Genomic DNA, 14,817 nt, shown 5'->3' with positions numbered 1-14,817 from the left:
ATGACCATTGCTGTCACAGCATCCTGAGTTTCAGTGTCTCTCCAGTTGCAGTGGAAGATGTTTCGGACCAGAAGAAAAAATAACAGGGGTCCACAAGGGCTAAAAGTAAGCACAATATGTGAGAATGTCGATCATGTATGTTAGGTTGTGGATGAACATATCAGACAACACAGCGATTCTTCAAACAGCTCTTGTTTATTCACAGGCCAGGACAGAACTGAACTGAAGGGTTCAGTCAGCCTGCTTATATAGAGCTCCAGTACAATGTAACTGTAACTATTTTCTAAAACTATCCAATCGCTGAACGTCACTTTCGATCCCTTATTTGCCTAACTATCTACATTATCCCCCTGCTGGCCCAGGGTGAGAACTTCAGTACATAACAATGTATGCTTCTTACATGGTGTGGAAATTAAGTTTGTGTGCCTTAATTTCCTTGCTTTTTCACACAAGCCATTAAAAAACAACAACACACACTCTACACATTAGTGGAACTCCATCCCTGTAATTGCCAAAGACTGTTGTGGGATGTATTCTTGCTTTAGGCCCCGGATACAACCCAGGTATTATTTCAAGTGCTGAAAGGTTCTCTTTGAAGTTTACTGGCATCTGAGCCTCTAGAAATGGAGAGCTTGACAGACTGCGGTATTGCCAATTGAGCCCATCAAGTAACAAATGATTGCTCTTCTTCAAGAAATCACTCTCATTTCTATCTCTCTCCCCCCCACACATTGGGTAATGTCTGTCAGGCTTTGACATCCCTCAGGCAAGGCCCCCAATCCCTTCTTATATGGCCACGGGGAAAGAAAATACCGGGAGCCCCTCAGGCTGCCTTGTCTTCTGTTGGCTTCTGTCAGTTCTGTCTGTTGTCAAAACCTTTTGTTGTAGACAGATTGGCTCTGCACCCCCTGTCTCAATGACCTTTAAATGACTGCTTTAAAAGCTTTTGTGTAGCTATGTTGAATCACCAACTCTTCTGTCCCAATGCTGCCTCCTGCTTCTTTGCCCATCTAGCAGCTGTCAATGAGACTCCATTGCTCTCCCCTCAGCAAAACCTTCTTATAATGATGTTCCCTGTAAAAAGTAGCCTCTGTATGTGTGTGTTTCATCAGGGCCACAGTGAAGGGGGAGCCAAGATCTCACACTCCCCCACCTGCAGTGCCAGATTTATGTATAAGCTAAACAAGCTATAGCTTAGGGCCGCTCTCTCTTGGGAGCCCCCCAAAAATTTAAAGGGGGAAAAACCTGGATGTACATTTCCAAAATATAAGATAAAAAACAAATAAAATAAAACCTACGTACATCAATAGTGTTTTGTGTTGTGTATGGACCAATTAGGTCCATAAATTACCATATAGCATATATTCAACACAAAAAAACAGTGACAATTTGTTGTTGACAAAGGACAGCTGGACATATAAAGGGCCCCATTACCTTCAGTAGCTTAGGGCCTCATCAAACCTAAATCTGGCCCTGCCCACCTGCCACAGATGCCGCTGCTTTTGGAAGAAGAAAGTTAAGCTAGGAGACTCAACCCAATCACAGATCTTGCACATCTAATGATTCCCATTACGTAAATTCTCCATCACACTTTTCACTTTCTGACTCTCCATTTCTGGGAAGATAAATCAGGCATAACATTGGCTGGGCAGAAACAGGACCTAGCACCTGTTGCATTTATACTGGCCTAGCTCAGACTGAGTGCCTAGGTAGGATCTGGAGACTTGTCCCATTCTTGGTTCTCACAAAGTCTTATTGCAAAGTGTTCACAGGGATGTTCACGCCTTACATTCAAGGAGTGTACAACCTGCATAACCATGGACTAAAGTTGGACTAAAACACCAACTTTAAAAGTAAAAGACACTATTTTTGTAACAATCATAGACATAGCTATCAAAATATTGTAAATGCATACTTCTTCTTAGAGTTGTTCAGTAGAATCCCTGATTTGGACCTTGTTAAGAGTAGAAATGAATCCCTCCACCACAAGAATGAGTTTCAAAACTTTACTGCAGAATAATCTTAAATATTAGTTACAGTAAGATAAATGTTACAAAATAATAAAGTAACAAGTTGCTCTCAGGTACCAGCCAAAATGGTTCAGTCCTTTATACAGTTTAGTAAACTTTCCTCTCTCTGGTCCCAGAGAGAGATCCTAGGTTTTTTCATCACTGTGGAGCTTAGCTGCAGCTGCACCTATTACAGCTAGCCTTCACTGACTTCTTAAATTTCCTCTCTAGCTGTGAGAGAGCTGCAGCTCAGGTTTCTGTCTATGAGTCATCAGGTAGCCTAACCCTGTGAAATAGAAAAATATCAGTCTTCTGCTTTCATCTAGACTGCAACCTTTTGCGTAATGTAAATTTCTCTATTATGCAAATGCAAACTTTTACATAAGTCTTAACTTCGGTGCATACAAAAATTACATTTTCTGCATATTAGACAGTTTTACTGTCTTTGAGAAAGTATGTTTTTCTTTGACATAGGAATTCATATGCTTTTCTACTCAGAATTTGGAAGATCTTAACAGGGATTCCTGATGTTTTTAATATGCATTGTTAAATATTCACTTACAGTTAAGGTTGGGGGAGAACGTAGATTCAGTTGGGACCTATAAAATCTGCACTTTCTGAAACAATATGCAACATGAAACAGCCATCCTTTGATATTTGCACTGTTTTTGCATTTTACAATGCAGTTCTTCATCTAAGCAATATATACCATAAATGCATATACAGTGGTACCTTGATTCCTGAATGCCTCTGTTGTCGAACATTTTGGTTTTCGAACGCTGAAAACCTGGAAGTAAATGCTTCCATTTTTGAACGTTTTTCGAAACACGTGTTACATGGCTACCGCTGAGTGCAAGAAACTCTTGCAACTAATGGGAAGCTGCGCCTCGGTTTTTGAACGTTTCGGAAGCCGAACTGTATTCCAGAATGGATTATGTTCGAGAACCGAGGTACCACTGTATAAGTAAAAAATTCCCATTAAATGCTTAGCTTTTGCCCTTACTTTTAACCAATTGATGTTTCTCTTGATTCCACTTGGGTGTCCTGGTGAGAGAAAAGATAGGGTTGAATTTGTTTTTTTTTAAATAAACTAATTTCATAAACTAAACTTCATACAATATGGCTCTGGTAACCTTTGGATGCAGATGGAGGGGGCGTCGTTTAGAGAGCTTCATGAACTTTGTAAATAAAAAATGGGGAACACGTAGCCATGTTGTTGGACCACCATCAATGACCACTGAGGATGATGAGAGTTGTTATCCAACCTCTGAAAGGTGATTGGTTCCCCATTGTTGTTCTAAAGGCACATCCAGGGAGAGAGATGGAGAGAGAGATTCTTTTGACAACACAATTCCCCTCTGACTATGGTGGCCTCCCCTGAGTCAGAACCACATGTAGCAGCAAAATTAATTAGCACTTTTAAGCAGGGGGTCATATGAACATGGAAGGGACGCGGGTGGCGCTGTGGGTAAAACCTCAGTGCCTAGGGCTTGCTGATCGCATGGTCGGCGGTCCGAATCCCCGCGGCGGGGTGAGCTCCTGTCTTTCGGTCCCAGCTCCTGCCCACCTAGCAGTTCGAAAGCACTCGGAAGTGCAAATAGATAAATAGGTACCGCTTTATAGCGGGAAGGTAAACAGCGTTTCCGTGTGCTGTGCTGGTGCCGGCTCGCCAGAGCAGCTTCGTCACGCTGGCCACGTGACCTGGAAGCGTCTCCGGACAGTGCTGGCCCCCGGCCTCTTAAGTGAGATGGGCGCACAACCCTAGAGTCGGACACGACTGGCCCATACGGGCAGGGGTACCTTTACCTTTACCTTTACATATGAACATCTACCCAGGTATTTTCATGCCTGCTAAAACATAGCAGTTTGGTGTGACTGCTAGACGTGTGAAGGCAGAATCGTTTTGTTGCTGTTACCAACCTGTGTACATAAATGAAAAATAACATCAATTTCATTGGGGAGAAATAAGTGCAGAGTAGTTTAAACGCTCTGTGGCCAGGACTCTTCTGCTATGGCGTCTTTGACATTTGAATTGCAAACAACCTTTCTTTAGGGGAAGGGTGGGGGTTGGAGAGAGAGAAAAATGAATTCCCTCATATAGAAACCTTGGATAACTGCCTCATATGTAGTTATACAGGTCGCTGCCTTCTGCATTTTTACAGTGGCACTGGCAAATATTTCAGAAACCCTGCTGCGCTTGCTTTCTTGCTAAGAGACCATACTGCTAGTCCCCCAGAGGCAACTGTCAATATTCAGAGTAGCTTCACTAGCTACAAAATGGGATTGAAAATTAACAGGATGGACCCTGGCTGAAGTGTTCAGATTAATCTTGAAGAGGTTTGGGACACCTCTCCTTGACACAGCCTTCTGACACCAGGAGGAAACACTGTACAGGCAAGGATTTGGCTATATATTTCAGTACCACCATCTTAAGTAGCTGTATCAGTAATTCTGAGTCTTGCACCTACTGCAATGACAGCCAGAAAGATTATGCTTCTCACTTTTCTGTGTTGTTTTCTGTCCTGTCCTTCATTCATGGAGGGGAATGGCTCCAGCAGCAATTATTAAAGAAGATTATAGAAAGGAAAGGGAAGAAGCTTTGTGAGGCAAACTTCTATTGGCACCATCTATTACAATATTGAACACAGCGTCAGAAAAAATTAGAATCTGAGGAGGGCTTGTTCTTTATTGTCACTTAATTGTCGTCAGGTGAATTGAAATAGGCGATGGATGTGTCAGTGTGTGCTATCGGTTTGGGCAGATGTCACATTGCTTTTTTAAACACACACACACACACACACACACACACACACACACACACACGCCCAGCACAAATGTCCTTTCCTGCAACAGAACAGCACAGCTAAAGTTTAGCCCCAAATCAATTTGATATCAACACATTAGTGGGGGTTGATTTCACTGCTGTGTGCATTCGCTGCCAAAATGGCAGAGTTGTTAAGATGGCAAGCTGAGGGGTTTGATTGTAAATCGATGGTATCAAAACAACAACAATGACAGGCCACTAACGCTCCCATAGATCCTTCAATGGAAATTGACTGATCTTTTTAAAAATTTCCCAAGAAATCACAACCATTCTTTAAAATGCCCCCCAAAAGTAAAAATAAATAGCCATGCTTAGTTACCAGATGAGCTGTTTCCTCCTACTGCTTCAGCAAGGAGCTATTGTGAAAACTTCCAGCTTTTCAATCTTTCCTTCTGTCAAAGCTTCATGCCACTTTATATGGGGGCAGGGGCAATGAGGCCAGTTGCCATGGTCCCCACACAGGAAGAAGGTCACTTCAACAAGGTCAGATCTATTTTCTTCCGAGGCAGTAATGCTGGTGGAACGCCAGGACCAGGAATAATTTCAGTGTGTTGGGTCCATCAGCTGTTGTTAATGGGCCATTAACTTCGGCAGAATGGTGTGTTTTTATTGCCCTGATCTTTGGTCTGCAAATTTTAACAATGGACCCTTTAACTCCTCCCCCCCCCCCCACAGTCTGACCAATAGCTTGGATGTCAGGGTGATGAAATGATCATTCGTCCCAAGAATGTCAAGGAATATTTACTGGCTCAACTTGCATTCTTACAATCCTGAACATGTCCTTTCCCCATGAATTACTGTAATTTCAGCACACTTTAGAAACACACATTATAGTCACTGGCTGGGCCATCACCAATTTGACCTTGTATTTTGGAAGTAACATAAGCTGTTCCCACATCTTCACCGCTATAGTAGTAATTGGTGGTCCCTTGACACTCTCTCTTTCCTGGAACAAGTCAGATGGCTAGGTCAGAACAGCCAACTTGCGGGGACTTATACTAGTGAATGGTGATACCCACCAAATTCAGCTTGGATTGTCAAATATTCACCAAGGTGCAGACATTCAGGCATGTATAAATCGGCAAATGTATTTTGGATTGTAGCCTCTAAAAAGTGGAAGAATGGAACCACAGGCGTATGTACAGTTAAAAGCAGCTTTGTTCCCCAGAGATGCACAAAATAAGTACCGGTACCTCATTGCAAGATTTCTCCATAATTGATAGTAAATAATATAGCACAGTTGAAATATATTTCTACCAGCAGATGGCAGACTTAGATCACATATTTCATAGCCACTAAAATATTTCATTATTCCCCTTTTTTTGAGGGGAGGGGAGAGAACCTTGTTTAATGGTGTTGCTTATTTAAAAACATCTTATTCTATTTGACACACTCCTTGTCTAAGAAGTATTTTACAGAATAATAGAAACATAATAGAAACACAATCTCCACGATGGCTGAATAGGCCTATGTGCAGAATTAACCTTGACATCAAATCTATTTAATGCTTATGTTTTCATCTTTCTGACATAAAGATCAAACACTTTCCAGGCAAGAATGTTTTGTTGGCATCTGCAGGAGAAATAGCGTGCTGCTTCTTTAATGGATCAGGATTTCACCCTGCCTTTTCCCTCACTTGCTGGACTCAGTTCAAGCTGTTCAGCTGAAGATAAATTTTGTTTCAAATCAAGCGATTAGGTTACAAATAGTCCAAGTAGATTTCTGGTCATCAGCTAGGGAAAGACAAGATTGGGACCTGAAATGTTTGTTGCTGTGTATTCCTATAGGATGGATTATGAATAATGCATAACATTTATATAGCACTTTAGAAGGTTCAGAGCATTGCATGCACATTGCTGAAAGCTGGAGTCCTGAGCCTCGGCAAGCCTCATAATTAACCCTCTTGAGGATTTGGAGTTATAAATGACCCCAAAAGAACATTCAGGTGTGAAACGTACCACTAAGCAGTATCACGTCACACTCCAGCAACAGCAAGGGATTAATTGACTCACCAAGGAACAAACCCCTTTAAAAAAATAACAACAAAGCAACACAAAATAACAGAAGGTTTTGCTAAAAGGGCACTGGGGTCATTTAGAGCCCAATTAAAAAGTGTGTACGAGGAAAATAAAGAAATAATGCAGGTTTAATATTGTGGAAAGTCACATTTAACTACCCTAAAGATACTTTAGGGTTTTATATACAATATTTTTATATTATTCACACCTCTAGGCCCTAGAGGTCTTGGGAAGTTTTGAACAGAAGGGGCAAATTCAGGAGTATAACGAACTTGTGAGATCTCATAAGAATTAATACTGGGGAGTCATTACAGAGGTCAAATACCATCGCTGTATACTTGGTACTATGTGAAGTTATGGATGGAAAACCTGTGGTTGTGGACTTCAGCACTCATCAACAGTCAGGGATGGTGGGAGTTGTAGCCCCAAAGCGCCTGGAGAGCAATAGGTTTTCATCCCCATTTTAAATATTTCTAAACCTTAGTGGACTATGAGGCAGGGTGGAGTCACCCTCCTCACCCCAGTGTTGCTGCAGCAGCTTACCTGGATAAGAATGGGGCAGGCCACACCTGTGCAAAGCAATGAATTCAGGTCGGTTCACAGGTGCGCTGGAATTCCATAGCTCAACCAGGTGCCCTCGATGATCCACATTTCCAAATGAGGGAGATGGAGCAAAGTATTTTATATTAAACAGCAGATATATCTAAGCACATCTTGTTTCTCTGAAACTATGCAATTGAGGATTATTGACCTCAATTCCAGATTTGTAAACTGCTTTTTACAAGCATAAGTGGCTTATTTATTTATCAGTGTTCATACTGAGCATCAGCATAAGATCACAGGGCTGTGGGGAACATATTAAAACACACCAATATATTTTCTATACTGAAACTGTATAGAAACTTATTCATGTATGCTACTACAGCAGCACTGTTGTTGCTGCTGTTATTTAGTCGTTTAGTCGTGTCCGACTCTTTGTGACCTCATGGACCAGAGCACGCCAGGAACTTCTGTCTTCCACTGCCTCCCGCAGTTTGGTCAAACTCATGCTGGTAGCTTCAAGAACACTATCCAACCATCTCGTCCTCTGTTGTCCCCTTCTCCTTGTGCCCTCCATCTTTCCCAACATCAGGGTATTTTCCAGGGAGTCTTCTCTTCTCATGAGGTGGCCAAAGTATTGGAGCCTCAGCTTCACGATCTGTCCTTCCAGTGAGCATTCAGGGCTGATTTCCTTAAGAATGGATAGGTTTGGTCTTCTTGCAGTCCATGGGACTCTCAAGAGTCTCCTCCAGCACCATAATTCAAAAGCATCAATTCTTCGGTGATCAGCCTTCTTTATGGTCCAGCTCTCACTTCCATACATCACTACTGGGAAGACCATAGCTTTTACTATACGGACCTTTGTTGGCAAGGTGATGTCTCTACTTTTTAAGATGCTGTCTTTTTAAGATGCAGCACTGTTACTTGCCCCAAAATGGAAAGAAGCAGAAGTCCCAGCAAAGGAAGAATGGATACAAAAACTTGTGGAATATGCAGAACTGGCAAAACGTACCGGAAGAATAAGAAATCAAGATAACAAACTTTTTACAGACAAATGGAAATAATTTATGGAATATTTACAGATAAATTGTAAACAGATAAAAACATTTGCAGGATTATTGTAATAACCTGTGGTTTGAAAAGAGTATATATTTAAGTAGATGAATAAATGAGCAAATTAAGTTAATTTGGATATGCAGAAGATATTAAAAATAAATTTAAGGAACCGCAGAAAGAGGGGGAAGGAAGTCAAGTTGTGAAATGCTAAAATGATTGTAAAATTAGTGAAATGTATAAATCTGAAAAGCATAAATAAAATATTTTTTAAAATCACACCAATACACATTTCCAAAACCAATTAAAACATTAATCCAAAGTAAAAACAGCACAAAGTAAATCCATCTTCCATAAAATAGCAGTGGACACTCTATAAAACTGACCTCCAAAAGTCTGGCAAAAGAGAGATATCTTCACCTTCCTTCTAAAATCATATAATGTTGAGTTGAGAAGTATATCAGTGGTGAAATGTATGTCATGTAAAAGTACCACTAGGGTACACATGGCTGATTTCAACCCTTACAGCGGGATTTTATGCCTTACATCTGGGGTCCTCGCTTGCTGATCTTAAAAATGGGACAGGTTATCATGAGAATCATAGAACTGTAGAGTTGAAAGGGACCTTGTGGATGTCCAAATCCCTACAATGTTGTCCCACATAGGGATCAAACCCACAAGATTGGCGTTATCAGCATCATGCTCTAAGCAACTGAGCTAAGACAAAGACAAGGTATTGTTCCAGATAGCTGGGTCCCATGTCATTCAAGGCTTTAAATATCAGCATATGCACCTTGAATTGTGCTTGGAAGACAATTAGCAACCATTGTAGCTGTTTCATAATGGGAATGACATGCTACTACAAGCACGCAGGCCCCTGAATTTTGCAATAATTGCAACTTCTGAACTGTGTTTGAAGGCAGCCTCGTGTCCAACAGTAGTCCAACATGGAGGACATCTTAAAATCAGGTTTTCTGCTCTGGTTCCGAACATATGATCACCATCATTTCCCTGCATAGCCTCGTCATTTCTCCGCATGGTAAACTCTTGCTAACCATTGCTCCAGCAAAGGTGGCAGTTGGTGCACCAGTTGAAGTTGGTCAGAGCAACTCATAACTTCAGAGACTATCTGCACCGCCAGTGACAACGATGGCTCTAAAAGTACCCCCTCCATGTACTCACTCAAAGGGTTTGCAACGTCACCCATAAAAGGCTGCTCTGTCCATCCATTGAACCAGGAATGGACCATCCACAGTTGTCAGGGACTGAACTGAAGGGGACAAGATTGAGGAGGAATGGTGGAGATCGCCCTCCCTTCTCCTGAAGCTTCCAAAGAGGGAGGCAGTATTGATTTACAGTAGGAGTTTGAGGAAGGTCACAGCTCAGAGACAGGCGAACAGAAGAGTTGGGAGGTGTTGGGAGAAGGGAGTGGGGAGACAGAGCCAAGGTAGACAGAGCCAGAGCAGCCAGCTCTGGTTATCACTGGAAAATATTTCTGACCCCCCTTCTCCCAGAACTCAGTGTTCATTGAGAGTGCAAGAGCAAAGCACTCTGAGGCAATTAGCCCCTGAAGACCACCATATGGGGAAGTGCTATTGCCAGGAAAGGAGGAGCTCAGTTGGAGCAACGCCATTGACGGGAGACAGACAGCATTCCTTTGTCTTTCTCTGTGATGAATGAATAAACTCATTAGTAAGAACACTTCTTTGTTTTGCTCTGCTTCCTGCTGCCACCAGTGGAGGGAGAGAATTCCCCGAAGCCTGACAACAGCATACATACAAAATATGGACATCCCTCTAGATGGCTTCTGTGTCCTGCATTATGATATTTTCCCTGAACAGGTGAATAACAAGTGCTCAGTAGCGTCTTGTGATGAGGTGGCGCTTCCCTCTTGACACTTACCTCACTGAGCAGAGCTGGAGCAGGACAAGGAGGCACCAAGGCTGAGACTGAGTGGGCACATCCAAGCGCCATCCAGGTAAACTACAGTGATGATGGCGTCAGGAGGTTGGTCTCACACAAGGGGTGCCACTGCAATGGCTAGTTCATCTGTCTATCTTCACTCTCATTACATTGCAGTTAATTTATTTACTAACTGGACACATCTGGGACAGCAGCAGATATGGATATTTATGGACTTCACTTCCCATCAGCTCCAGTCACAAGGCAACTGGTCCAGGATGATGGAAGTTGCAGACCAAAACAATTGGTTCAACAATCAACCCTCTTCCCAGGGAACTTTGGGAACTGTGTGTCTGGGAGGGGGAATAGAGGTCTCCTAGCATCTCTACAGCACCCTTAAACTACAGTTCTTTGAAGAGAAGCCATGCCTGTTTAAAGTGGTATGATAGTGCATTAAATGTATAGTGCAGATGACTATATAATGATACAGATAAAGAGAACTGCCAAGATAAAGAGGAAGGGTGCCAAGCTGAGAGAATCTATTTGATAGAATTATCTCACAAGTTCCTGCAAAATGGAGGACTGGACGACAATGAAAACAAAAGATAATAGAGTGGTATCTCGGGATGCGAACGGGATCCATTCTGGAGTCCCGTTCGCATCCCGAAGTGAATGTAACCCATGTCTGCACGTCTGCACGTGTGCGGGTCACATTTTGGTGCTTATGCCCATGCGTGTGATGTCATTTTGATGGTCTGTGCATGCGCGCACGGTGAAATCCAGAAGTAATGTGCTCCGTTACTTCTGGGTTGCTGTGGAGCGCAACCCGAATTTGCCTAACCCGAGGCGTATTCATCCAGAAGTATGACTGTAACAACAACAACAACAACAACAACAAACAACTATCCTTGTTTTAAGCTATGGAACTAGAATATAACTATCTGGGAGTGGGGAATCAAGATTTCAAAGTACATCCCATAGAGGGGCTGAGGCAATCGTGGGAAACTTTTGGCCCATATGCCTAATTAAATTCACGAGGGCTTGAAGTTCACCAGATTTTTTACTTACCATGCTATCAAGGCCATTTTGGAAAAATCTCAGTCTGGGTCCCAATTTATGGCAGGTATAAAATTGCAGTTTTGGAGAACACCATTGCCACTGGAAGGCATCAAAATCTGGTTTTGCTAACTGTAATTTCCAGAAGCATGCCCAGGCTTACAAGCATAGCAAGCCCAGCTAACATGACAGGATCACAGCATGAAGATGCTGCTTCAAATATTGACATATTTGTGGTTTGCCAGATGTTTGTGTTTCGGTTTGTGACAGTCACGTTCTACATACAGAGCTTTGCATTTATTGTGTGCACTGTTGTGCCATTATATCTTTGCTGCAACGGCGTTAACATCTTGATAATGTGGTCAGCGGAGCTGAGCAACAGGGCATTAGATGAAGCTCCCACTGATATTGTGGCCTGAGCAGTCTGCACTCCACTGATGTGCTATGATTTTGCTGTTTTTCAAGCGGGGAAGAATGCTGTCGAGCATTTTGCAGCACATGTTGCCTTGAAAGTTCAGTCCCTTTCCTTGACCATTCCCTCATGTCCTTGCTAATCAGATTGTCATACTGGCTGTACTAGCCAAGGGCATTGCGTTTCTGCAAAATTGTTATTGCTGAGAATCAAAGATACGCAGTGACATTTGTATGCGCAATGCATTCCACTTGTTTAGCTAGCAGCCAGATCATTTAACATGACAATTATCAATGTGAATGGAATAGATGAGGAGTCTTCTCTTGCAGCTCACGAATGGGACACGGGGAGATCAGTTAAAGCAATAACGATGCACAAATCAGAAGCAGTTCTTCCACATTTTTCAAGCAGCTGAAGACAGAAAGGTGTTTTTAATGGCTAGAATTCTAGGAACTGCTGAGTTTGCAAGCAAAACGTTTTAGGGTGGGAGCATAAAGACAATTGTGCCCCTCTATCATGGCATTGCAGTTGCACTGTGAGCCAACCCCAGTTGCCATTTTGGTATAGAACCTGTTCTCATACGGGAAAAACCATTCGTCGCCACGTGTGATGTAGCAGTACTGTACAAAGAGAGCTGTTAAAAAAGAATAGTGGGTGGGTGGCATGTGAACAGACAGGACATGTGTTCAGTAAAATCAAACTCTGCTTTTATGACCCTGTTTAATACCTCTGGGGAGATACTGTGCTCTTCTGTGCATTCTGTCTAGAACAGGGGGCCAACTTGAATAAAATAAGCCCCACCCCACATAATTGCTGAAAAGACATGGAACACACACCCCACTTAAATGCCAGTGCCCATTAACTTTGAAGGGGCCTTTGGATAGGGGCCTAAGGGACCTCAGCCTGCAGGAGTGAGCTCTTATGGACTAGAACAGGGATGGCCAACTCAGTGGCGTAGCGTGGGGGTGCAGGGGGGGCCGGACGCACCGGGCGCAACATCTGGGGGTTAGGGTTAGGGGGCGCAAATCCATGGGTTAGGGGGTGCAAATTACTTGCCTTGCCCCAGGTGCTGACAACCCACGCTACGCCACTGGGCCAACTCCCAAGAGACTCCCAAGGAAAGCCCTGTTTTGTGGGGTTCAGGTCAAGGTTTTTGAGCTTTTGGGGGAGGAGGAAAGTCCCATTTTTACGGTTCAGGTCAAAGTTGTTGAGCTTTCTTTAGGAGAGCCAAACTTTTTAAGCTTTTTTGGGGGGGGGCAGTGATCTACCACAGATGTCCAGTCATCTACCTGTCCAGATCACGATCTACCTGTTGGACGTGCCTAGACTAGAAAATCTATTGTTCTTATCATGAAGACTAGCATTCCTGTGGCAAGTGTCCCAATCTACTGGTACCATGAAGTAGAATTCATTCTGTCAGTTGTGGACATCCTGTAAAGAGTTCCTTGCTCATAATCTGTTTTTAAGTATCTCAGTTAGAACCACCAAATCAAATACACAGGGAAGCAATTGTGTTAGCTTTAAGGAAGGAAGAAGTCATTATAAAGGGTACAGCAGCAGGGGACAGAAACTGACCAGTTAAAGGGCTAATTCAGAAATGCTACAGCCATGAATGAACAGGAAGCAACTAATTATAGGGTCACATGCAGAAAAGCAGAAGGTACTTTAAAAGAAAGCAGCAAGGAGAAAATACAACACTAAAGTTTGGAGAAGCCTCCATTGCACTTTTCCAGCCACCACTAAACAAGATGGTGCTGTAGTTGTATTGTTTGTTTGTTTTAAAGATCCCACAAATCACATCTAAGGGAAAAGTAAGTGAAGAACAGCAAAAAGAAACACTGGAATGCAGTAGTTTGGTAGCAACAATGTATTATCTATAGAAACCGAGTGAAACAAGAATGACGTTTCTTTAAAAGCAACTAATGTGGCAAAGAAGCTTGGCTTCTTCCACATTCTGTTATGCCCCAGTCCTGGATCTGCAACATAGAAATAACAGATGAGACCTGCAACAAACATATTGGAGTGTGTTCCCACCCACTGAGACAGATGTGGGCCACTTGCAGCCCCAGATCCGTAAGTGGACTTCAGTCTAATTTAATGCAAATGACAGTGTGTGTGTGGGGGGGGGAGTGTCGGATCCTTACCACCTGAAATATACTCGGAGTCAAGTGTGCATTTCATTCTCTTTATTCAGCTCATGGTAGGGAGGAATGGAAGTTCCCCCGAAATGTCTGATTTATATACATTATTTACATAATGGGCCCCACGTGATTGGCTAATTCTGGGATTCTCCTGTTGGCCAATCAGGTTGCAGATTCACTTCCACCTGGAGTTGGATTGGGTGGCTCCTGTGGACCAATCAGACTGCTGCATTCTGGATCCTATTGTTCTAGGACCAATCAGAGTGCTGCATTTTGGATCCTATTCAACTCAGTACATAACACCATCCAACACTGCCCATTCTCACAAACTGAGAGAGAGAGAGGATGAAGTGAGATGGGGGAGGAAAGAGGAAAGAAAGGAGATTCTAACACCATTCTTAGTGTTGGTGTATGGATCTCAAAATATTGCCGTATTTTTCTGTGTATAAGCCAATGCTTGTTTGCTAATTTTTTTCGGTCAAAAATGGGGGTCGTTTTATACATGGATGTTGAATGCACAGGGGTTTGGGCTCTGCTGTGGGTGGCCTGAGTTTGGGCTCGTGAAATATGGTGACCCAAACTTTGGGTAACCTCCCCCCCATAAGCTCAAAGAAGAAGAAGAAGAGTTTGGATTTGATATCCCACCTTTCACTTCCTTTAAGGAGTCTCAAAGCGGCTAACAATCTCCTTTCCCTTCCTCCCCCACAACAAATACTCTGTGAGGTGAGTGAGGCTGAGAGACTTCAAGGTCACCCAGCAGCTGCATGTGGAGGAGTGGAGACGCGAACCCGGTTCACCAGATTACGGGTTTATCGCTCTTAACCACTGCACCACACTGACTCTCAAAGTTGTTTTGTTTGAT

The 14,817-nt window shown here is 42.9% G+C and overlaps 1 long non-coding RNA gene across 1 annotated transcript; it reads right to left on the bottom strand.

Annotated features, from left to right (window-relative positions):
• Positions 1–1,992: 1,992 nt before the first annotated feature.
• Positions 1,993–5,467, bottom strand: LOC307214367. The gene is made up of 3 exons (XR_013837988.1): positions 5,153–5,467; positions 3,013–3,053; positions 1,993–2,295 (listed from the first exon to the last, which is right to left on the bottom strand). It is a non-coding gene; the product is annotated as an uncharacterized lncRNA (long non-coding RNA).
• Between the last annotated feature and the right edge of the window lie 9,350 nt (positions 5,468–14,817).

This window comes from Podarcis cretensis (assembly GCF_951804945.1).
Source record: "Podarcis cretensis genome assembly, chromosome: 4".
NCBI classification, from domain to species: Eukaryota; Metazoa; Chordata; class Lepidosauria; order Squamata; family Lacertidae; genus Podarcis; species Podarcis cretensis.
Note: the sequence above shows the minus strand (reverse complement) of the source record. Positions and strands in the feature narration are given on the sequence as shown.